Genomic DNA, 24,674 nt, shown 5'->3' with positions numbered 1-24,674 from the left:
AGAAACCCTTCAGGTTTTCAAGTTGAATTATTCTACTTTGAAATTAGTAATACTTTTATTTCCCCATAGTAACAGTGTCTAGATATTCAATAACCTTAAGATGAAATTATTATAGGAAAATTATGTAAGCTGATATGCTTGATGACTTAAAATCATTGGGATTATTAGAATGAAAAGGAAGGTTATATAAGAAAATTGAAAAGAATAGCCCATACCAACAAGGGTTTTTTATATAAATAATAATGTAATCCTCCCCAGAGATTTCTTTAACAGTTGGTATATTTAAAAGACTAAGCCATTCATCATGACTTTTTTGTTTATTTTGATTCCAGTGAGATATATATATATATATATTTATAAACTGGTAATAAGGCCAATAAAAGCAGCCTGCTGTAGTATTTGACTTTATAGTTACCTCTTGCCCTTCTCACGACAAAGCAATGAGCTTTGACCTTCCTGCCATGTGCACAAGTTAGCAGGCATTGAACACCAGCTAAAACTTCTGAAATCAGAAAAAAATGACCTCTTAAATGTGAATACTCTGTGAGACTTAAAGAAACTTTCCAGCTACAGTATTTACAATTGTGGCACTTCTTTGCAAATATTATGATAAATGAATCCAATTTCAGGAAAAGTTACCAGAACAGTGACTTCTAAGAGTGAATTACAAAATATTTTTAAAAGGGATGTTTATCATTTGTGACTGTAAATATTCATGCCTGACTAAGATTAATATACTCACCCAGAAATGGAGCAGAATTATATCATGTAATCTATGTGCTGAATCATCTCAGCTTCGACTATTCCATGGTGAATATTTGTATAATTATATAAAAAACTGATCTGGATCCGTTTAAAATACTGAGTGAATCATTTCTAATGCAGTTTGAGGAACTCTACAGTATGCTTGAGTTTGTCAGTTTTATTACTAACATTTGCTTCCTGAATGGCAGAACTTTCCTTGGGGAAAAAAAGAAGACACCACGGCAAAACAGACCAGAGACCTTTGTGTTGAAAAGCAAGAGTATGGAATAGGAAGTATTTCTTTACTCATATTCTCATGAATCCATATTGAAAGCCCTCCAGAATCATATTGCAATACAAGTGAGGAAGAGGCTTCTTCTTGTCCAAACTCCTCAGAGTTGGACCAGCTGAGAGTTCAGATCATGTTGTTCCAGGACTCCATCCAGCCTGATATTGAGAACTTCCAGGATTATAGAGAGTACTTTCTAGGCACTCGGTTCCACTGCTAAACTGTTCTCATGATCAAACTTTTTTTGTCTGTGTTATATTCAGTCTGAATAGCTCTCTGAAGACTCTCATCTTACAGACATTGCCTCTCAGTCTCCCACCATGCACAACTGTACATAGAGTTGTGAAGAACCTGATTTATCTTCTCAATAATTTCCCCACAGACCCCATCAGCTGCTTCCAGGTCCCCTGGAACCATTTCTTCTCCAAGTTGTACGAGGCCAGTTCTACCAGCCTCTCATCAAAAAGCAAAATGCTGCAGCCTGCAAACCCCTTGGTGGCCCTCACTGAGCTTATTCCAATTTATCAACATCTTTCTCATAGTGAGGATCCCAACATTGGATGCAATATCTAGATCTAATGCTTTTTGGTCTAAGGATTGGTAAGTAAAGGAGAATAATCACTTCCCTCCATCCACCGACTCTACTCGTGTTTATACAGCCCCAGACACTGTTGACCTTCTTGTCTGACAAGGGAGCGCTCTTGTCTCATTTTCACTGACTACCAGTATCCTCAGAATTACTCTGCAACCTGAAAGTCCCCAGCCAATGCTCTTCCTTCATCTACAAGTACAGTCAAACATGTGCATTTTACTTCAGTTTTATGACATGCTGTCACGTGAAAGGTGGGAGTTTAGATTTTTGTCTGTCGGTATCCCTGGGAGAGTCGAGACCCTGGTGCCCAACAGTCTGTCAGCATCTCGTAATGAGACCCTTCGCCAACTGATTCACGAGACCAAAGGGTACCTCCACCTTCCTTGTTAGGGGGAACTCAACAGAGCCAAGACCCCTCGGCAGGTCCTGCGACTGGTGTTATCCACTGCCAGCAACTGCAAGGAACCGTTTACGGAATAACACTTTTTATTAATACAAATTGTGACAGAGTAATGAGGTTTGAAGGTTGTTTGTGATAATGTCTACTGCAAAAATATGTTTTAAAGCAATCTACTGATACATATATCAAGCAAGCATGAACTCTAATGCGAAGCAATCTACTAATATGATATGGGGTAAGCACGAGCAAAAACTCTAGTCCTAAAAGCAGCATTTAACACGTGTAGAGTATATTTCTCACCCAAGGCGTCCCTCTGGAGGGGGAGAAGATGGACTCAGCCCATCAACTGATCCCAGCAGTTTTGGGGGAGTTGTCCCCATTTCCCCCTATTCCCAACTTATTTTTATATTATTTTTTTTATGTTTGGGTGGAGTTTGAGTAGCCCTAGTCATAAATACCTTTTATTTCTGATTGGTCTACCTAATGGGAGGGGGGTGGTGGTTGTGGTTTGACACCTGAGGAGGGGATTCCACATGGTTGTTGGCTTCAGCAGCAGAACATCTTGATTATCTCTTGTCTGACAGGTACTGTATGGTCACAGTACAACAATGTTCTCCCATTCTGCTGGGATTAGAATGGAGGGGGGCCATGTAGTCTCCACTTCATCCTACACTCCGTTCCATTCAGGGAATTGCAGCTGCTTTTTACCTTAAAATTCTGATCCCCTCTAGGTTTAAGTCTATCCGTCATCTTACACATGCCTTAATAAAGACCAGAGCAGAAACAACCTTATACACTTAAAATAGAAATAAATCTGTTGAAGTGTTGTTGAGCATTGTGATAAATAAACATATACATTCCTATGAGATGTAAATTGATGCTTATAGCAGTTAAAGCATGAGTTCAAAATATTTAGCAATCCATTGTTAACTATAGACATTATTAGGATGTTAGTTACACTTTCCTCTATTTCTCTATTAGTCTGTTTTAATTAAACACAAAGAGGTTTAACATATCTGCGCATTTAGTTCTTACAGTCTCAGTGAATTAGACCTTGTATTATATTAATCTATGCTGTAATTGAATTGAGATAAATATCACAAAGTTGTATATTTTCATAGACAATAATGCAGTTATGTTAACTGTGAATTTGATGCATGTTTTTCCCTCACTTCATTTTACTGCTACTTGTTGGTATTTTTATGTGTGATACATTTAAAAGACTTACTATGCATAAATCAACGTATGTGCAAATATATAGAAGGAACACCTGTCAAAAGTCAAGCTGTATTATACAAGTCCATCTGGAGTTCTGCGGTCTCAGATGAAGCTATTACATACACAAGAATGTATAAAAATATATGCCATGGTTTTGCATTGTGACCTTTAGAGAGATGATATCAGAAATTCTTTCAGAAATGTGCTCTGCTATAATTCAGGATTGAAGAATTTAAATAGTTCATTAAGTCAGATTTTATTCAGATACTTACTCTCCTTTTCCAACTTTTGCATTCCTCAGTAAATTATGCTACCTGGAATTCTCCTGCTAAAGACTACAATCTCCTTCCTTTCTTCAACCCTCTTAAAATTAAAAGCCTTCTATTGTTTAATTTTTCTTCCCCAAAATATAAGGTCTTGCGATTTGTAGCTTCATTGACAGATTTACTGAGCTGGAGGACATCCTTGGTGATCAAAGTAATGCTTTGTTAAAGTTTTTCACTTTAAGAATTATTTTGTAGTTTTGGAAATCATAGCACAGCTCATGCAGTACACTCAGTATCCTTCACCCAGGTTTTCTATTGATTCTTTTGTGGTACCAAACAAAGTAAAAATGAAGGTGATGTTGACTGCTCTAGGCTGAACATATTTTTTTTTTAATTCATCTTGAAATGGAAAAAATTCTTGAGTTTTTTTCTTCTTACATATATTCCTCCTTAACTTTGGGAGATTATGTTACTAACAAATATTTTCTCCCCACTTTTTGAACTTGATTAGGACTTCTCAAGATAAGAATTTCAAAAATTGAGACTGGTATGTTGCATAACATGCTCAATATTGCCTTGTACACACCATGTGCAAAATCTTTCTGACTGGGAAATGTTTGAGAGAGGGGAATTCAGGAAAGTGCCACCAGACAACATTTTATTCTCTCCTCATCAGCAACAAAATGTGTTGGCTTTATCATTCAAAATCCGTCCTTTTGCAAGTCTGTTGTGGTGGTCGAAATTGTCCAGCTGAATTGGTATCACAGGATATTCAGAAAGCAAGTTCAAATATTTTCTTAAGGATTGGATTTTAGCAGAAACCTAATAATAATTTTTAGAAGTTGGTGTGACTACTAGTGCTATTTCTTCTGTACAAACGGTGATTAATTTGGAATGTTACTTGGTCTTATAATGGATGACCACTAGTTTGACCATTATTTATCATGACCTCACTGAGATTTGTGGCAGACCTCTTTGTATTTTGCTTAAGGTGCACCTCTGCTTTATATGGTCATTTTCGGAATAATTATAAATATGTTGGTGATCCACAAAGGAAGAAGCTAGTAGGAAAGTTTTAACAAAGTAGTTCTATTTCTTCAGCATTTGAGAGAGCTACCTGCTTCAGAATAAGCAAAGGCTTACAAAATACATTTTGTTAGCTTACTGTGAGCTGTCAGAGAGAACTGATTGTTTCTTAGGCTAGTCTACAAAAACTGATCCCTCTGGCTTGTCTCCAGTACTTTCTAAAAGATTTCTTCTTCAGGCAAGAAGGCTTCCCAATGTGATTTAGAGCCCAATGTGGCTATCCAGAGAGATCTTTGGTCTCCTGAGTAATACATAAAAAACCCTATCTCCTTTATTCAACCTAACTTCTTTTTTGCAGAGGGAACTTTTTTTAGGAGTACTATTAGACTCTGTCTAAAAATTTTTATGGCTTCCTCAGCTGGGATACCAAAACACTCAGCATTGATCAAACAGTCCTCCCACCAAGGCCAACCGGATCACAGTGAGTCTCTAAAAGAAGAGCTCCTGAAAATACCATATTTTGTTAGCCACCTGAGTGCTCTGGGCTGTAACAGCAGGTACTGTAGACAGCTATCAATGTTTATGATTTGCATTATGATAGCATGTAAAACATGTCCTACTGTGTCTACACCCCCATAAAGCCAGGTCTGAACGACTTCTTTCCCATTTTGGCATTGCCTTAGTACTATCAGAATTTCCCACTGAGTCCTTGACTGAAAGTTTTTGGGGTTTTTTATAATTAGTTTATAGTCTGACAACACTGTCAAAGCTCTATTCTTTTTGAATTATAAAGCATGAAGAAGTGGAAGTCTGCCAATAAGCCTCCATCATCACTGTAATGCGGAGAAACCATCTACGCCCACAACCACATAGGACTAATACTGTGAATGTTTTACCTCTTGCATTAAAGAAAACAGAAGAAAGTTCTACAAAAATTATGTGGACAGACAAACAAATAAATTATTTATTGTGTTTGTTCATGCTGATTTCATTAGTTTTCAATATGTATCTTGTAGAAAATACTCCATTAACTATTCCAAACTAGAAAACTACTGTTCAAGAAGGATACAAACAAATGTGATTAATTAAGTGGGCTTGTATTTAAATTAAAAATTGACCATGAGAAAATACAGTTTGTTTCTTGTTCTGTCACCCAGTAGAAAAAAATGAAATGCACCATTGATATGGTTCACTAACCTAGAGAAAGTAAGCAGGCAGTAGGAGCTTGATGTTTAGAAATTTCACCAACATAAACAGTGATAAGATAGTCAAGGTAATTTGCAAGGTCAAGCAAATATCCAGAAAATAACAAAGGATGACCTTTATTGAAAAGGAGACTATGAAAGTTCTTGTATCTCAGCACAGCACCAAGCAACCCCTCTGTTATTTGGCAAGATCAAGACTGAGAATCCTGCATCCTATCTGAATCAGCTACAAATATCCCACCTTCTCTTCCTGTGTACACTTTGGATGCTTTGAAGTGAACTACCTTGCCTGAAGACACTGAAAAATACTATTAGAGTACTCAGCTTGGTGTGCTTAAAACTTTTTTTAACCTTATGAAGTATATGTAGTTTCTAATTTGTTTGAAGTTTATTTAAGGCTTTCAAAAAATAATATTGTGAAATACCAGTGCAGGATGTTTCATTATACGTATAGCACCTAATTATGGAAAGTAAGAGCTACTTATTTACGTAAACAAAAAAAAAATTAAACACTTTTTATACTTTTCCTTTTTTAACAAATGTAAGGCAAACTCCTTTTTGTCTCCAAACTCTTCATTTTGTCATGTACTTTGTAACTTTACCACTCTTTTCAGGAGAGATTTTTATAGTAAGATGCCTCTTCTCTCTTTCTTTAGATTTGTCACACACCAGTTCATCTGTATGGGATCTTGCTGATGTGGAATGTTCTCTGAAATGAAGGGCTTATTTTAAAAAAGGTATTCTTTGTACTTCAAAGTATTTGCACAGTAATGTCTCTAGTTGGACAATCATTGATGGAAGACTCCTATTCTAGAGCTCTGTCTTAAAAAAAAAAGTAAAAAGAAGTAAGTCTTCTCAAACAAGTTGTGTAGTACATGAATTTTACAAGGCTAATAGTATGTTCCCTTATTTCTGCTCAACAGTCCTCTGGTCAGCCTTTATTTTTAGTGAGGTCAGTAACTATTATGTTTCCATTTAGGAAAATGTTTTATTTAATAAAAAATTTCAGAGCACCTCTTCTTAAATAATAAAGATGTCATGAGAACGGAATCCTCAGAATAAGCAAGGTGAAATTACAGAGTGAAATAACTAAAAGGCAAGAATAAACAGAAGCAGAAGGCACTTCAGAGAGAAAGCAAAAGCTTTCATAATCATACATGAAATGGGACAAAGAGGTAGAGGAATATAAAAAGTTACTCTGGAGCATTGAAGAGATGAGCTGCAGCATTTTTTTCTATACTGAATTTTTTCTGAGCTCAAATAGAAAGAGGCAACTATACTGCATATACCTGGGCATGTGCAGTGTTCAAATAAAAAATGAGCAAGATTGCAAGACTTGTGGTTAGAGGAAGTCAACTGCTATTCTTGTATAGAGAAGAGAAAGGGCTGGAGAAATTTTTACATGGATAGAAACATGAATATTTGACCCTGATGTTGATAGTAGTCCTTCTGCATGTTTGCATGTCTAGTAATGTCATCTTCTTCCAAGAATTAATATCTGTACACTTAGAAGAAAATAACCCCTATAGGTCGCTTCAAACTGAAATGAAAATCATATGTAATTGAAAACAGAAGAAGAAACATACGAACAATTCTATTAGGGAAATAATACTTGTCCTCCTGTCAGTAAGTCTCATCCACATGGGTACATCCTTATGTGGTTAAATTTTCTCTCAGAGTTTAAGGACCCCAAATATGTGTTCATACCTTGCAATATGCCTGTCATTAAGTTCAACCATACACCTGGGGGTATTTAGAACTAAGAAACTATTTCTCCTCTCCCTGTTTCCATCATGAATTCCTGTCACATCTACTTTTTCTGAATTCTAAAAGGAGTTAAAATATACATAAGAAATATTCTAGGAAAAAGAATAGTTCTCAGAAAAAACAAGCGTTATATGGTGGGTTGGATGCGACTAGCAGCCAAGCACACACAGTTGCTCACTCACTCACTCCCCACCTTCCAGCAGAACAAGGGAGAAAATACAAAGAACACAAGAAAGCTCACGGGTTAAAATAAAGACAGGGAAATCACTCAGCAGTTATTAACATGGGCAAAACAGACTTGGCTTGGGGAATTTAACTTCTTCTACAATACTTAGTTACTGTTTCAGGTGCTGGGAAACAAACATTTAAATACCAAGGGCTGCAATGGGCACATCTAATCTGGTGCAGGTTCATCCATGGGCTGCGATTCCTTTTGGGCTGTCCCTGCTCCAGCACAAAGCACCTCTTGCTCCTCCAGTCTTATTACCTTTCTGTAATTTATGAAATATGATTTCACTGAGTCCCTGCAAACTCCTCTGATTGGTTCAGAGGCAACACCAACTCCACTGTTGGACTAAGCTGTGTGCTGTGGTGGGTCCATCAAGGTGGCTGGAACTGACAGTGTCTGGACCAGGGCAGTCTCTGACCTCCTCCATCAGAGGTTGGTCATTAGGATCCCCCCAGCCTTGTCATTTATACCCATACATTAGCAGCATGGTTGCAGAGCGTTAGGTGCTACACAGTCTTGCTTTTGGAAACCAATTTACCTGCTTGTGAAAAATGCAAGGCAGCAGTTGCCAGGTGGATGTTCTCCTCATGAATAAAGTTGAACCACTGGGTACAACTTGCTGGAACATGAGTCTCAGTTGATTTGGTACTGAACAGAGCTGGTACTGAACAAAGCCTCATGCAGGCTACTACTCTTCAGCAGTGGTCCTGTAGTTGATGAGGACCTGAACACAAGCAGAGGAGGTGAGTGTTAATGAAGCTGGAGACATGGTGTTCTCTGAAGAGCTCAAGAGCTGGCTTGGCTGCCAGACAGCCATAGTTAGCCTGGCTGGCACCAGCAGTAAGATGGCTTTTATTCTCCTCTAGTATTAAGACAATCTGCAGCAACATTCAATCTGCCATCAACCTGAAGATTGTGGAGTTCAATGCAAAGCTGTTGGTGGAGCCTGAAGTGTGTTACTGACAGGAGGAACTGGTGCAGCTAGTCTCATCAGAGTGAGTATGTGCATATTTATACAAGTGAACTGCTTTTTTTTAAGTTATGCTATCAAAATTGCTCTATGTCAACTCATGTGCAGGTATTCATTAATGCTCTGGAGATACAAAGCATGTGAGAGACCAAAACTAATTAGCAGCTGCAATAATTAGCAGTGTTAGCTCTTTAAGATAGCAATCAAATGTTCACCCAAGCCTTGAGGATCCACTGAGTCAGCGCAGCTAAGGAAGAACAGACTGTGCAATGAGTTGTGCATGGGGAGTTGGATCAGCCATCTCTTATTCCTGTGCTCAAAAAGATCAGGTAGAGCAGTGGTGTGCAGTCTTTTGGTACGGGTTCAGATCAGTGTGTGCTATTGACAGACATCTTTTTTGCTTTGACCCCCAGGTTAGTGCAGAAAAGTCTAAAAAGAAACTCCTTTGAAAATCAGCTTCAGCATAGCTATTTTTAAAGTGATTAAAGGCCATGAAAAAGAAACAACTTTTTTTTCCTTTTCTTTTTTTCTGTTGTTATGACTTGGATTTCTTTCTTGAGTCCCAGACACTCAATTTGGTGGAGGATATGACATCTCACCCTAACAGTCAGAGTATGGAGCAGCAAAGCGCCACTGAACTCAGAGGCTTCCATGAGACGAGGGATACTGGAATAACCTGTCTGCATCTCTGTGATGGAGCGTAGAATTGGCCTCTGTGCTTCCTTTCCTTTTCCAAAAGATGCTTTGTGTTCCAAGAGATAAAAAGGAAACTGCAGCCAGCAAGAGATCTCGAAGTAAATAAAAAGCATCCTGGGCTTTGCAGAATAAACATAAAATATTTTTTGAAAGGAGATGTCATGTTGATAAATGCATATGACTCAAATTCTTCACATACTTAACTGAAGTTTTTCTTAATAAGCACTTTTCCATAGAATAGAAACACTTAGACAAAGATCAACCAGGAAGACCATGGAATAAAAATTAACAACATTGGTCTAAATTATATATTACAGTGAGGGAAAACCCAGCTTAAGATTTAGAGGGCCAAAGGCACCTTTACTGGACACCGAAAAGAATAAATACAAAATATGAATAGCAATACTATGCCTCAGAAAGCAGAATTTGGTCCAAAGCTCCCTTGTCTGTTAGCTTTTTTTGTCCATGACATATATTCTTGAGGTGAGATGACTTTATTCCAATTTTGTGGCATTTTAGAACCACTTCTTACTTTCTATGAACATGAGCTTGGCAGGTGCAAAGCAGAAAAGAATGAGCTCAAAGACCTATTCTCTGCTGCCAGGTATGAGACTTTACAAGAGACACCAAACTTAGGAACATCAGATGCCTGTCTAAATAATTGACAACTACAATGAAGTGAGGGCAAAAGTCGTTCCCAACCAGACTATATTTAAAACTGCTAACCTGAGAGGGATTCATAGTCTAGGGAACGTGTCTGAGATTCATCTTATAAACCCTGCTGTATGCTTCCAAGTTCAGTCATCGGCTGTGGAACAATTTTAAATGAGAGATTTACTGAGCCAGTTACTGCAAAAACTAGCTATATGGAAACTTACATTGTACTGATGAAAACACATTATCCTTTGTCACATTATAGGAAGGCTAATCTAGAAACCATCTGCAGTCATATAAAACTTCAATCTGGACGTAAACACTGAAAAGAATTAGTGTCACTTATGATCTCAGAAACCAGTCAAAAGCTAGATTAGCTGTGGATGTAATGCTAAATTCCAGTCAATGCACAGGTAGAAGGAAAAAGACCACTATCCAGAGGGTTGGTGGTTGTTTGCCAAACCACTAAATGGACACCAAGCTCAAGGCCAAATTCTTCCCAGTGTGAGTATGCTCTGCTCCTGCCAAAGCTGGCGAGAGCAGCATGCCTACACTGCGAGGCAGAGTGTTTGACAAAGAAAGAAAAATATGTTTCTGCAAAGAAGTCTTTCTTGTGCTCTTTATGAGTACTGTTTGGTGGTGTGGGTCGGGCTTGGATTTGTTTGGTTGGTTGGTTGGTTTTGGGTTTTTATAAGTCTGCAAAGCTATGGGATATTGAGAAAATAGATGAAATCCCAGTTCTATTAAAGTCATTGCGAAAATTTCTATTGATTTCCCCAGGGTCAGCTTCAGTCTACAGCGTGGTCCCTTGTGTATTCTTGCTTGGTGACACCCAAATAAAATGTGCTTTGCTTACAAATCAAAATATTTTTTTTTAAGCTGTTAGCTCAGCATGGTAGCAGAAACACAAGCTGTGCTCTTCTCTGCATCTCCTATTATTACCTGTCATAAAGAATCCACAATTAGGGTTTAGCTGGCAATTTCGCCGCTCATACACAAGGCAGATAAAAATCCAGATTGTTCTTCCAAATCTGTTTTAGCTGTATGTTACCGATATAATAGCTGCTGGTGGTGGTGATGGAATAGTAAGCTGATATTTACCTCCATCTACATTGCCTGATCTGAAGCCCACCCAGTAGAAAATTAATATACTCCACAATACTGTTTCTATTGAATTTCTTCAAGTCTCTGGTTGGGTTCACCACAGCAGCTATTCCAGTGTACCAGATCTTGGCAGAAGTTTTTTAATTACTTCAGTGACAGCAGGACCAAGTCTTCAATAGTCGTCACCACATCCTGCAGACAAACACAGGAAGAAACTGGTAGTGTAAAATATGTTTACATAGTGCAAAATATTTAATGTGACTTTAAAAAACCCAAATAAAAGAGCAATAGCCATAAATAAAAGGATTTCTACAATATCTCAGTAATCTGTTGAGATACTTTTACCTACTGAGGAGTGAGAAATGGAAGATCAGGGAGGATGAGTAAGAATGAGGAGGGAACAAATACAGTGTTCAGAGTATGAAGAGGAAACTATTTTTTCTTTTGCAGATTTACCAGTGGAGCAGGAAATGTCTTGTACCTGACTTCGGAGTTTAAGTAAGGCAATTTCTTTAACTGTGGAAAGCATTATTTTTCAAGTTGTGTGCAGGGCACACAAACTAGTTGGCTTACACCTTAATCTCTATAGCTGTGGAACAGAACCAGTATGATAACTTATAGAGGGTGTGACCTGACATTTTTTTTTTGTGAGTAAATCTAATTTAATTTCTGTTGGAACAAAGTTAAGTTAAAATATTTTCTTTTGCCACAAAATATCTACATCAAGTTAATAGTTATTATTAGGTAGAGGGTAATTTCACACTGATTCACAAAAAAATGGAAAACAAAATGGCTAACGGGAAATAAAACTAATATTTATTATTTTTATTTAAAAATATTATTAAAATTAAGTTAATATTTTCTCAAATGATCAGTTCTCTTAAAATTATTTGACCTTGTCTACTTATGGATATTATTTGTTCTCTTCTTCTTTTTCTTTGTTTCTTGAGCATTGCTGCTCAAATAATTTCAAATTGTGATTTATGCTTATTTGGCAACACAAAGGATTGAAGCCAGTAACATCTATTAAAATAGCCTGTGTCAGAGATTATGCTGCATTTACCTCATCCTGAGGCATTTTTCTATGATCTCTTTGAATTAATTTAGTTTGAAAAATGTTGTCCTGAAGTTAAAGTACGATGAATAATAGTCAGTTGTTTTGGAAACTGAATAACAAGAAATAACTTCAGTCCTTTTCTGTTAAGATACTAATTGTTTTGTTTATTTAAATTAAGAAAACTGTACGCCCAAGGACATGTTATAAATTCTCAGGACTATGCAGCATTTTCTCTGCCCAGCAGCAAAAATTAAAAAAAAAGATCTGTAATTAATGTTTCTTTTCACGCACTTTTTGAAATGGAGAGCAAAGAAATTTAATCCAAAAGGCATTAATTTATTTCCAAATAAGGAAAACCTTATTTAGTGGTTCTTCAGTTAATTGAAGACCTTTATCCTCTTGAAACAAGAGTGGAAGTCAGTGACATGGCCTGTCCTCTAGAGCTTGGGTGGTTATCGTGAAGCATCTCACAAGGAAAACTTAAACCTTAAACAGTTGGGGACCTTCTTTTTAATGAGGATACTCTTGGTGATAGGCTCTGGGGTGAAGCATCACCATGTCTGTCCAAACCCACAGAATATTGTGCCTTGAGCTGGCATCACAGCAAATTCCTACTGATTCAGACCTGGAGTGACAACACTTACTGCTTTCTTCTATGAGAGCAAATGGTACTGGAGTAGGCACAGTGCTGACATGTAACAAGAAACAGGCCTCTGAGAAGGGCATGCTCTAAATCAAATCAGACAAAAAGGAAAGAACAAAAATTATTTCTGTCTTACAAATGGGAAATGCAGAAAGAAAATAAGAGCCCTGAGAAAGGGCCCACATGGTCTCAATGTGCATAAATACCTGAGGGGAGGGTGCAAAAAAAGGACAGAGTCAGGCTCTTCTCAGTGCTGGTCAATGGCAAGACAAGAGGCCATGGGCGCAAACTGAAACACAGGAGGGTCTCTCTGAACATCAGGTAACACTTTTTCATGGTGAGGGTGACTGAGTACTGACAGAGGTTGTGGACTCTCCATCATTGGAGATATTCAAAAGCTGTTTGGACATGGTAGTGGACAACTGACTAGGCGCTGCTTGTGGAGGAAGGATCAGGTGATCTCAAGCGGTGTCTTCCAATCTCAACCATCTTGTAATTTTGTGCTTCTGTCTCATCAATAAATCTGGAAACTGACCCTGACACTGCTCACCCTGAGTCCTCTGGTACAGGAAGCCCTTGCTCTGTGCCTCTGTGCTTAAGTTAGCTGTGGAATAATTTATTCACTCACTTTTATGATATTTTTTGGGAACAACAGATTTTTTTTAATAGACTCCATAACTTAATTGGAAGCAAATATTCTGATTCTTTTATATACTGAAATCTCTTTATGCTGCTCCAGAAATGTAGGTGTTAGACATGAGTATGTGGCATAGAAATTACTTATCTTGTCATAGAACCACTTCTTTCATTTTTACATTTGCTGATGGCCCACTAGTTTCAGTTGCACGTTCCTGCTTTATGGTGATATAAGAGAATACAAAGTATATCTGCATGAGACTTTTTTCTTATTCAACTTCAAAGGTGACTATGAATTTATGAATTTGTCTTGGTATTTCATTGGCCTTGCAGATTTTACTCTAAAGACTGTTTTCTGTTTTGGGTTTTTTTCAAGTTCTGATGTTTTTTTCTTTATGAATATTATATAGATAGGGCCACATAAAAATAATCGACCTGTCTTTTCATGCTAGGAAGTTTTCAGCAAAAGGTTTATTTAGATCCTATACAAGTACCATGTTTTGATTAACACATTAAAATCATTTGAACACTTAACCAGGGCAATAACATTCTTCTCTAAAAGTGGAAATTTTCCTTTTGCATCAGTAACCAGAAGGAGAAACATTAAATAATTTGAAGCAATGATACAACAGATATAATATAAAAAGATAGTCTCCTGTAAATAACATGATTTTTTTTCCTGTACTTTTCAAATTCCATATCTTCTTTTGTAATCTATACCTACAGCGAGGGAAACCATAAATGTATTATGAATGACAGGACAATCTTCTAGGGATGATGAGGTACTACATCTCAGAGGAACAGCTAATAAATAAAAAGTTGTATGTGATGTGGCAGAAGTAGGCAAATCTAAAAACCTTAATATTAAATACGAGTGAGGAAACTTTTATTCGTATCTATTCCTTCAGGGTAGATTTTTGGGTGATAATTCATTGGTTCAGCTCCACCAGATTTAAAAAAGATTAATGCACTCAATGCTTAATTTTCAGTCTATTTAAGCCTGTACGTGACATAAATTTATTTGTTTGATCTATGTTGAGTTGCATTTGACCACAATAGCTAGGAACTGATTAAAATATGCTTATTTCAATTATATTTTATGTTTTCCTTTCAATTCCCAAATACCGTGGAAGAGTAAGCAGAAATTTATGCCATTGTTTCTAGAGTGGTGAAGGGAGATGAGGTACCAGAGTGAGAAGGAATTCTGTTTATTATAGTGAAGTGGCCTCTCTTTTTTTTTTCCAAAATATATTTTCATAGAAGCATTTATTTCTGAACTATCACTATTTTTGATGTAGGCATCCTGCAGGCATGATACAATAAAACTTTTTTTTAAAATTTCATCTTAGAAATAACTTTAAGATAATTTTATTAATTATGTGTACATTTAGCTTTTAATTTTCAGAAGGAAAATATTGCTTTGGAGGCATTTCAGCTCAAGCACATTGAAAGTTACTCCAGATATACTTGGGAGAAAAGGCTTATATTGAATATACTAAAAGGGAAACGTCCTCAAATGATTGGCAGGTCATAAAAATAGTTTCCACTTATTTTTTTATGGTAGTTGAAACAGTCAAAATACACAAAGCATGATCAGTGACTTCTATGATTATGGTTTAGACTGAGAAAGTTTGGAACAACAGTGAGGGAAATCATGTTTTCGCAAGAGAGAGTCTCTTCAGTCCCAATGAACAAGAAATGTAAAAAGCAAATGGGAATGAGGTCTCCTAGAGATGGCTGAGATACCTAAGGCAGTGCTCGTCCCCCCCTCCCGAAAGTCTGATGGAGGCTCTCTCTCAGAGTATCCCAGTCCCAGCTCTGAAAGGAAATGTCAGTCCCACAAAGACAACCTGCTCCCTTCCGTCAGAGACTGTGGTGCTCGCAGGTGCATTTTAAGGAGAACATAAGGGAATCTGTGAAGGTCTTTTAAATACAAATTTCTAAGGCTGCCATCATCTTATTTCAAGATGTTTTGAATTTCTCTATACACACACAAACTAAGTCTCAAAAATTATGCAGTACTAAGCATTTTTAAAGTATAAGGTGTAATTATCATGTGGAGATATAACACATAAAGTCAAAAAATGTATCAGGAACACATACTGGGGAATGAGCTTTAAACGAGAAACGAAAACACACAGTTGTGTGATCATCTTTTCAAGATGGAAAGTACTAAGCAGAAGTGAAAATACTATTGCAATATGACTGTTAGAAATTATTACAACATCAGTCTTTAGTATTAGCTAGGACCACTGTTCAGCTAGTTGGGAAGGTATGAGATTATTTTGATTGCTCAACTACAGTAATTGGTTGCAGATGGATGCAATTTTTAGATCATTATTTGTACTCCTTCCTCTGCCCACCATACTTTATCTCAAAATAATTGCAATTAAGATGTTCCTCAGCAGTTTTTTGCTGAGCTACATTATTTTCTAGCTCACGCAGGTTAAAACACTACTAAATTAATCATCGTAGAATTTAGCTAAGGAATATAGCTTTGTTGATGTGCTGTTATTTTTAACATTTAATTAGAAAGAGTCAGAGAGCTGATTAGCAGCACAGAATGATAGCACAGATCGTTAAGACTCAGATGCAAAGAAAGCACACTTTCTTGTCTCACGTGCAGGTGCCAACTACCTGAGTAAGCAGAGCTCTCCTGGCACAAAGCACATCAGTACCTAAGTGAGGGGAGATTTTGACTATGAGGCCTGCCTTTTGTAACAGATAAATGTGAACTATCTGACCTAAGCATATGGGAACCAAATGCACCTAAGGCAACCAGGAGTTCAGAGATATGTCTCTAGGGATAGTTGTTTAAGAGAGCCTCACTTTTCAGAGCTGTAAGGCCAGAATTCTAATTTATAATATTACATCTGTAGCATATATTCTTAGAAAGCCCAGATGTGATTTTATAAAATGAAAGAAAGAGCCAGAGTACCTGTGGCTTCCTGACGCTGTTAACACTGGTCATTTCTACATAAACCTCTAATCCCCTGATAGTGGTGTGACTGGACAACCTTCCCAGCCAGACAGCAGGTCTAGCTGCTGCTGCTAAACCATCAGCAATACACAGACATTATTGACCAAAAAGGGTCTGAGACTTGTAGGTGGCTGTAGCAGGACTTTACCAATATACCTGGTGCTTTTTCAGCTGTAAAAGCAACTTGTAAATGTTGACCAATGAATAGCCATTATACAGCAATATCCAATTCAATTACATTTCGTTCAGTTGTAAGATTTCTACTAACTAGACAAGGAATTGGGTCAGACTACAGATCTTCCATAAAATCATGTATTACAGAAACTAACAATTTGCTGGGTATAATCCAACAAAAACTATGATTTTCAGGCATGTTGACAAATCACTCTTTCAACTCTGTGCCCTCTGAGCTTACCATTTTGGACTCCTTCTTCGCTTTCTTTATAAAGTGTGTTTCTAATAAAAAATATTATTACAATTTGGCAGAGAAAAGGGGTTGATGGAGGCATGCACATTTCAAGGAATATCTTTTTGTTAACCATTAATTCCTATTTTTGCCAACCATTAATTCCTATTTTTGCCTAACATTGAAAGAATGTGAATAATTAAGCTTTAGTCCCCAAATACTTTCAATTTTATTTTAGACTTTCAATGATTTTTTTCTCTCCTCTACCTTGGACACAAAAATTTAACAACTGTTTGGCAAAGAACAATGCAACAAAAGAAAATCTCATTCCAAACCTTCTCAAGTAACAACTCAGATGCCTCATGCTCAAGGACTTTGTTCATCACAATGTATATCATCACTGGAAAAAAATTACTCAGTGGGAGACAAATTCTGATCTAATTAAAAGAGCTGGCAAAGGGAAAAAACCACACTATTTGTTCAACTGCAAAACTATCCTGACAGGCTTCAGATTAGAGCTCTTAAAAGTGTTCATCCCAGCTGTTATCTCTTTAATGACTCATCCAAAGAATATGAGCAGGCAACAGCTGGAGCCTGGACTCTGCCTTTTTCTACAGTGTATTGGATGCCAAAAATGGGAACAGATACTGGTGATGAGGTTCTCAAGTGCTATTTTCTGGGTTGGCACTATTTCTGGTTACTGTTGCAGCACATATTCCTATCACGATGAGTTATGTGATCTTTCAGGCCGCTTTACACGTGCAGGTTTGTGCTAGCCCTCAGTCAGGCTGAGCTCCCAGACAGGCAAATGTGAGCTTTGGGAATCTACATGATGGAGGCTGTAATGACTCTGATTCAGCAAAGCCTTTAATGCATATTTAGCTGTACATGTGATAGGTTCACCTTCATTCAGAAAAGTGTTATTCATAAGGAGAACTCTGAATGCACTGGAGTGCTGTAGTGTAAGAAGGCTAAAATTACCAAGATACCTTCAAACTGTTACTACGTGAATGCTCTGCAGGATTCTAAAACACGATGGCAGATCCATAATATATTGAAGTGCTAGTTAGACACTCATTTCATAGCATTTTAGGTTTGAGAATGCTTGAGGTACAGTCTTCACTATAAGAAAATATTTTTACTGCATTTGGATCAGAAGAGTTTAATTAAATCTAGATATAAAGGACTTCTGTGGAATATGAGACACCTCACAAAGTGAAAGCCAGAGATTGAAAGATGGCAGAATGTCAAACAGGTTATGTAAGTCGTGCAATTCAAAGTACACATTAATTTACTATCCTGAAGAGATTGTTTTTCACATTCTGTTTATATAGCAAGACAGTAATGATGTTATCTCTTTTGCTTTGTTCTGAACAACCAAGGTTAAAACAAACAAAAAAAGAAGGTGACTAAGTCAGGATTTTTCCTGGTCATTGCATCAAATAAATTATTTGGAATAAAGATTTATGTTCCTTTTCTATTTCAGATCAGTATTCTTAGAGTTCATCCCAAACAGCAGAGTAAATTGGTGGAGACTTCTTGCAAGCAGTGACAACATGAACATCATTTGAAAATTACTCAGTTTATTGCAGAGGACAAGATAAAAATGAGAGGTGTTCAGAAGATGTCAGTGAGATCCTCTTGGCATAGTTGGTGCCAGGAACAGTATCTGGTAGTTTTTGTATGCTCATACCTATTATGGTAGTGCATTATTGAAAAGTGCAATAGCTTCATGATTGTACACACGTTTCAGAAATTATCTGAACAAAATGCTCACTGTCTTAGTAGATTTAATAATTGGAGAAAGTACAAGAAGGTAGTCCATGGCAGTGGTTTATTTTCTTTGCAGAGCTGCTATACGCTGATCCTCTATAAGCGATCACAGTGATCCTCTATTACACCTCTCCATAGCTTCACAGCTTCAGGAGTGGAGCTATGAGCTGCACTATAGAGCTGTGGAATAACTTCTTAACTTTTCAAAATAAGAGTGGGAAAATCAAAGTGCCTCTAGCTACTGTCTTACTGCAGATCATCTTCAAGGTAATCATCTAGGCAAAGGTCTTAGAAAGAAGCTTTCTTTCCAACATAAATCCAGAGGTGGTGTAAAAATCATCCTTTCCTGACCCAATTTTTTCATAGCAGCCTCTCTTACTAGGAAACCAGAAGAGATGCTAAGATGTGAATAGTAACATATATGTCAGACAGGAAGAAGTTGGAGAGTTCAACAAGTTCTCACTCCTTCAGTGTAAGAACCTATTCCTGCCTCAGTCTCTCATAAACAACCTACTTAATAGCTTAAGTTATCAGGTTGCTGGAGGGAGCAGATTATTTGATCAGACATATGTCAGAAGGAACAGGAACTTAATGGATCAACAGAGATCTCTGTTCCTGATGATGCACAGTTAGTGTGCAAGGTAGCTTTTGCCCCAGCACTTTTTATCTCCCAACTCAGCATCAAAACAAAAAGTCCTCAGCAAAGTATTTTTGAGTTTTCTATCCCCCACTATTCTTGTGGAAAGAATTGTATTATGGAGCCCTTCTATTCCCCTCACATATTCAAAATATTAATGTATAAGGACTTGGATTTGTAGCAAGTCTGTCAATACTTGCAAGGATAAGCAACAGATAGGAAGACCCCTTATTATTTTCCAAACACTCTCACTTCCCATTTCCTTCATGCCCCTGCCGAACTGCCCTATCTTTTCTCTCACAGCCTCAGCCCAGCACAATAACCATATTCCTCCTAAACTCCTTTATCCCTGTGAGCATGCTGAAACTTCTCAGCCCTGCCAGCTCCTAGAAATCCCTCTCTGATCTCCTCACTCTTTTCCAACAAGCTATGCTGTCATCATCACATTACTGCATTTGCTATCCCTAAGGGTTGGTAAATGCTCTCCTCCTCTGGGTATTAGCATAAAAACCCTCAGAATGATAAGTTGCTGATCCCAACTGTTGTCAGTCCCCAGCGCTCTTTGCTCCTGTCCTCCAAAAGAAGATAGTTCCAAGTCTTTCTTCTTCATGGTATGGAGAACCTTTTCTTTGTTCTTCTTAAATCCTGAATCCCATGGAAATTCTATGTCAAGATCATTTTCCCTTGCATCTACCTTGTACCCTTTCTTAGCAGGGTACAATCCTAGGCAGATACTACCTCCAGAAAACTTTCCCTTAACAGCTTAAAGGACTTCTTCTTCCTAAGCAGAGAGAGCTTCTTCTCAAAGCAATCTGTGCTGAAAGGCCACCACCATCCCAAACCATTTTGGAAAGTACGATTGAAATCTCCTATCTCCCTATTAAAAGACCTGTTCACCCTATGGAAAAATGCAAATATTTTATTGATGGTTTGGTAGATTTAAATTTATTTCATACACACTGCGTTTGACCATGCACTTAAAAACAGTTCCTAAAGCAACCAGTTTTCCATTCTGCCCCAGATTCCTCAGTGGGTGAAAACTTATAGTGGATCAGAGGTAATGGGTCTATAAAGATCATCCCTCTCAGTTACTAAATGTAATCTCATATGATGTATACTCCCCAGATCTCTATGAGAAGCTATTTAGCATGGCACTAGTGCACCAAAAAATGGTCAAGAACTGTTTTACAAGTATAAAATCCATGTCAGTAACAGAGGAGTACTTGCTTTAATTACACATTTGGAGCAGAGCTGCTGGATGAACATGGGTCTGCAGATGCATCTAAAGATCTTCACTGGCAGGGAATTATCTGCTGTGTAGCCAGAGTATCATAGTACATGGGAAAACGTAGCCTTTTCTGATGATCATTCTTTTTTGCAGTTTCCACAGAAACTGTATTAATGCAGAAAGAGTGTTTATTTAACAGGACATTAGTGTTGGATAAAAGAGGTTTTCTCAATTCTGCTACAGACTTGATGTACAATGTTAGGCAAGTTACTTTAAAGACCCTGTGTTTCATACCCTTGTATTTAACATGGGAGTGATTTCGCACACACTCCTAACGTTTTGATGAGTAGCAAGAGACAGGATTTCTGCACAGATTTTTGATTTCTTCTACAGAAGGAGGATTCTTCAATCATCTAATCAAGTTAGTAAAAGGTGCCTTGAGTGCAAAAGAATTACTTGCAGTTTTAGACAAAAAGTGGTATTTAAGAATAAATCCAGAAAAGAGTAATATACAGCAGCTTTTAATTTGGTCTATACAGAGTTCATTCAATTTTCACTACTCAAACCAAAGTTGAAAATATGTGAAATTTTCCATCCAACATAAATGACTGTCACAAATCCTCTAACTTCTCTTGAATGAAAATATGTGCCAAGTAGTTTTAGATTATGTCATCAGATTTTTATGTATGTGTGCTATAAACCAATACCTTAATGACTGGATTGAAGAAAAACAAATATGACCTATCAACCTTACCAGTCACTTCAGTGCTATAGATCCTAGCTTTGCTAGAGCTGAGCTACTCATTTAGCAGAAAGTTTACCTGATTATTGAATTTTTTGCAGACAAAATCAATGACAGTCCCGTATCTTCTCCCATAAGAGATTCTGATGGGGTTTGCTTTCCATTTGATAACACCAGTACATACTAATCAAGAGTATGAACAAACTAAGGAGTAAAAGGTACTAAGAGTTGATTTTACAAAAAAAAAAAAAAAAAAAAAAAAAGAAAAAAAAGAGGAAATGTTCTAAAGGGTGTTTTGCACACATTTCTATAGATAGGATGCAATTTACAGACCTGGTTTTAGAATGAAATCTCTCTGCAGAACCCAAGGCACTGTATCACCCCAAACACTTAAAAGGTGCATGTTAGAGTACTGCTCTCCCTTGGTTTTGCTTCAGTCAAACTGAATTGAAGGGTTACAGGTGACAAAACAGTGTAAAGAAATGGAATCTGCAAAGTAAAGGTGAAAGCAGAATGTACCTGTGAAAAAAAAGGATTTGCAAGCTGCTGTTGAGGCTGAATTTTTCCATTTCCCAAACAAAGTCCTGGTAGAAGTCTTTATGTCATATATTCCAAGATAGCTTAACTGACATGCCTTGGTACTGACTAGAAAATGAATCCATAAGGTAAAAGTGTAAGCCAGCTTCCAAGATCACTCATACTTCTATTTGTCCAAGGCTGCTACCTTATACCTGCATATCAGTAACACCAGTGTTTAGGGAGTATCTTCCCTCTTGGAACTGCACCAAATTATTTCTCATCCTCTAAGCAGCCATAGGATGGTGTACAGTTTCATTTATTCACAATTTCCTGGCTGAATTGGATTCAATGATCTGAGTTCTGATTTAATGCTATAGGCCCAGTTCTTACTCATAATAAGGATCTTTACAGTATTGTTTTAGAGACACATGGAATTAGAAAATAAACAAACTCAACCACTTTAACAAGATGTATTCAGATATGAATACATGCTCAAAAGTGTTATATAAAAGAGGTAATTTCCCATGGACGGGCTACAACCTTCTTTGGGTCTCTTAGTCACCAGAGACATACAAAAGGGACTTAATATAAATGAATCTTTGTGCTCATATTTCTACTTCCTCATTGCCAGTACTATGTCATCCAATTACCCTTCATCCCACTCTGTGACTGGAATTTTTTTTGTCATGAACCATTTTTAAAGTCTCCAATGACAAAAAAGAGGAAAAAAACCCTTTCCTTCAAAGAAAACAAGAAGATTGATGACTTTTGTTCATGAACCCAACAGTTTAAATTAAAAAATCTGAAGCCCTCATGACTCTAATTATTTTTACTTTGGAGATAGGATTTTAGAATTTAACTTTTTGCAGTTATAATGAAAACTTACCTGCATATTGAATGATTTTTTTTCCTTCATATTTCGTCATAATCTTTTTTGTTACAGGAATCAAAAATACAGGAAACATTTCAAAACCAGCCAGTTGAGACTGGTTAAATAACTTAAAGTTGCAAAGTGGTAAGCATGTGATGAAATGTATGCATGAATAGTCCCATGTGTAAAGTTAATTGCCTAGATCAGCACATAATGATGATGCAGCACCATAGTACAAATAAACTTAAGTGATTACATTTACAAAGACTGCATCTTTCCATTTTAAAAATATAGTGATTAGAATATTACATTTCCTTCCTATCTTTATTTGAAAAGATGTGAAACAAAGATAACTCATGCAGCTCCTCCTGAGCAGTGATATTAAGTCTGGCTGAGGTCTTGCTTAGTTCTTCACCTCTCAGCAGTCTGGAGATTAGAAAGTGGGCACCCAGAGCACTTCCTCTCCTGCCATTGGATTCCAGTTTTATTGGATCCCTGTTTTAATAACTGTTGCATGAAGTGATCTCCATCTAGGGCACACTTTTCACGAGGTCTCTTTCCCCCCATCTTTCTGACAGCTTATTACGACTGAAGTGGAAATGTTACATAAAACAAGCTGTTTATGGAAATCTTATTTCTGTCACATGAGCTCTATTCTGATGTGACAGGCACTCTATCTCTCTGTAAGTATTAAGTATATTAATTATATCTGTCATTATGCAATTCCTCTCTTATCACCACTGGTTTTTATAGACCTGGTAAAATATACTCTGAGCAGTAAAATCATTGCACCTTAGCACACTTCAACGTTTATAACAATCTGACATAATAAGGATACTGTCATTGCAGAAACACCTTCCTACACCCATGTGGGTACTTGAAAATCTGTGCTTTCTCCATCCTCCTACACAAATATAGTATCTTAGGAACTTTTATGCTGTGCCTTGATTTTTAATGATAAGAGATGTCAGGTACCATTTAAAACATAAGAGATGAAAAGGGGACAATTCAGCTTTAACTATAATGCAGTTTTCCTTTAGATTTAGTTACCTGTTCTACTTCTGTGAAGTGGTAAAATTGTGAGAAAATATGAAACAGCTGAAGTTTTAAACTAGAAAGCATTAAGATCCTATCTCAAGACCCCTTCCTCTCACTCTGGAATACCTAAAAAAACCATAAACAGCTTAAGGTGAGAGACTTCAATGGCAGTCTAACTCCACTCACAGCAATTAAGTATTCAAGACTTCTACAAATAAGGACTAAACTCTGGGCTGTAATGGTGGATCTAATCTCCTCAAGCATATATAATGCCTATTCTCAACACACAAGACAGGTTGTGGAGTCCAAAGAAATAAATTCAATCAGGACCTTGCTAATCTTATACTCTTGCTTCCAAATTGCACCGTAAAATTAATGAACAAGTCCTGCCTTCTGGATTCTAACACTTGAATGGAGGCTTTATATACAGGTTAAGAATTGTAATTTGTGATACAAGGATAAATTCCATATATATTTTACTTAGAATAAAAAAATAGCATGTATATAGAGAAAATTAGCTAAATCACTCAGGATGCCAATGTTTTTGAATCCTGATCTAGATTTGGGGGATACAATTATCCAGGTAGCTCTTTTGCCCTCTTGTTAAGGTGAATGACCAAAGGTTAATTACCTGTGTTTAGGAGAGCCAACGTACTAGACTGAGTGTCCATGTGTTACTATGTTGTGCAACACATCTGGACTGTAAAACTGTAGTCAGAGTGGCAAAGCATTCTCCGTATCTGAGGCACAGTAATAAAGATTGATATCAAGCAATCCAGTATGGCTCAAGTAGCAGCCCTGGATCTCTTGTTCTGTTTTGCTTTGTTGCTCATTTGCTTTGGGACTGACACAGTTCTGTCCATTGTCAGAGTGACAGGAACGGCTACAGAAATTGGTATTTTGGCAGTAGGTTTCTGGAGAAGATCAGAGTTTTGCAGTGGTGAGACACGACACGCTCCAGACCTCTTACTAATAGAAGAAAAT

The sequence above is a fragment of the Corapipo altera genome, unplaced genomic scaffold (genome assembly GCF_003945725.1).
Source record: "Corapipo altera isolate COAL_440 unplaced genomic scaffold, ASM394572v1 44, whole genome shotgun sequence".
NCBI lineage: Eukaryota > Metazoa > Chordata > Aves > Passeriformes > Pipridae > Corapipo > Corapipo altera.
This window is presented reverse-complemented; position numbering follows the sequence as displayed.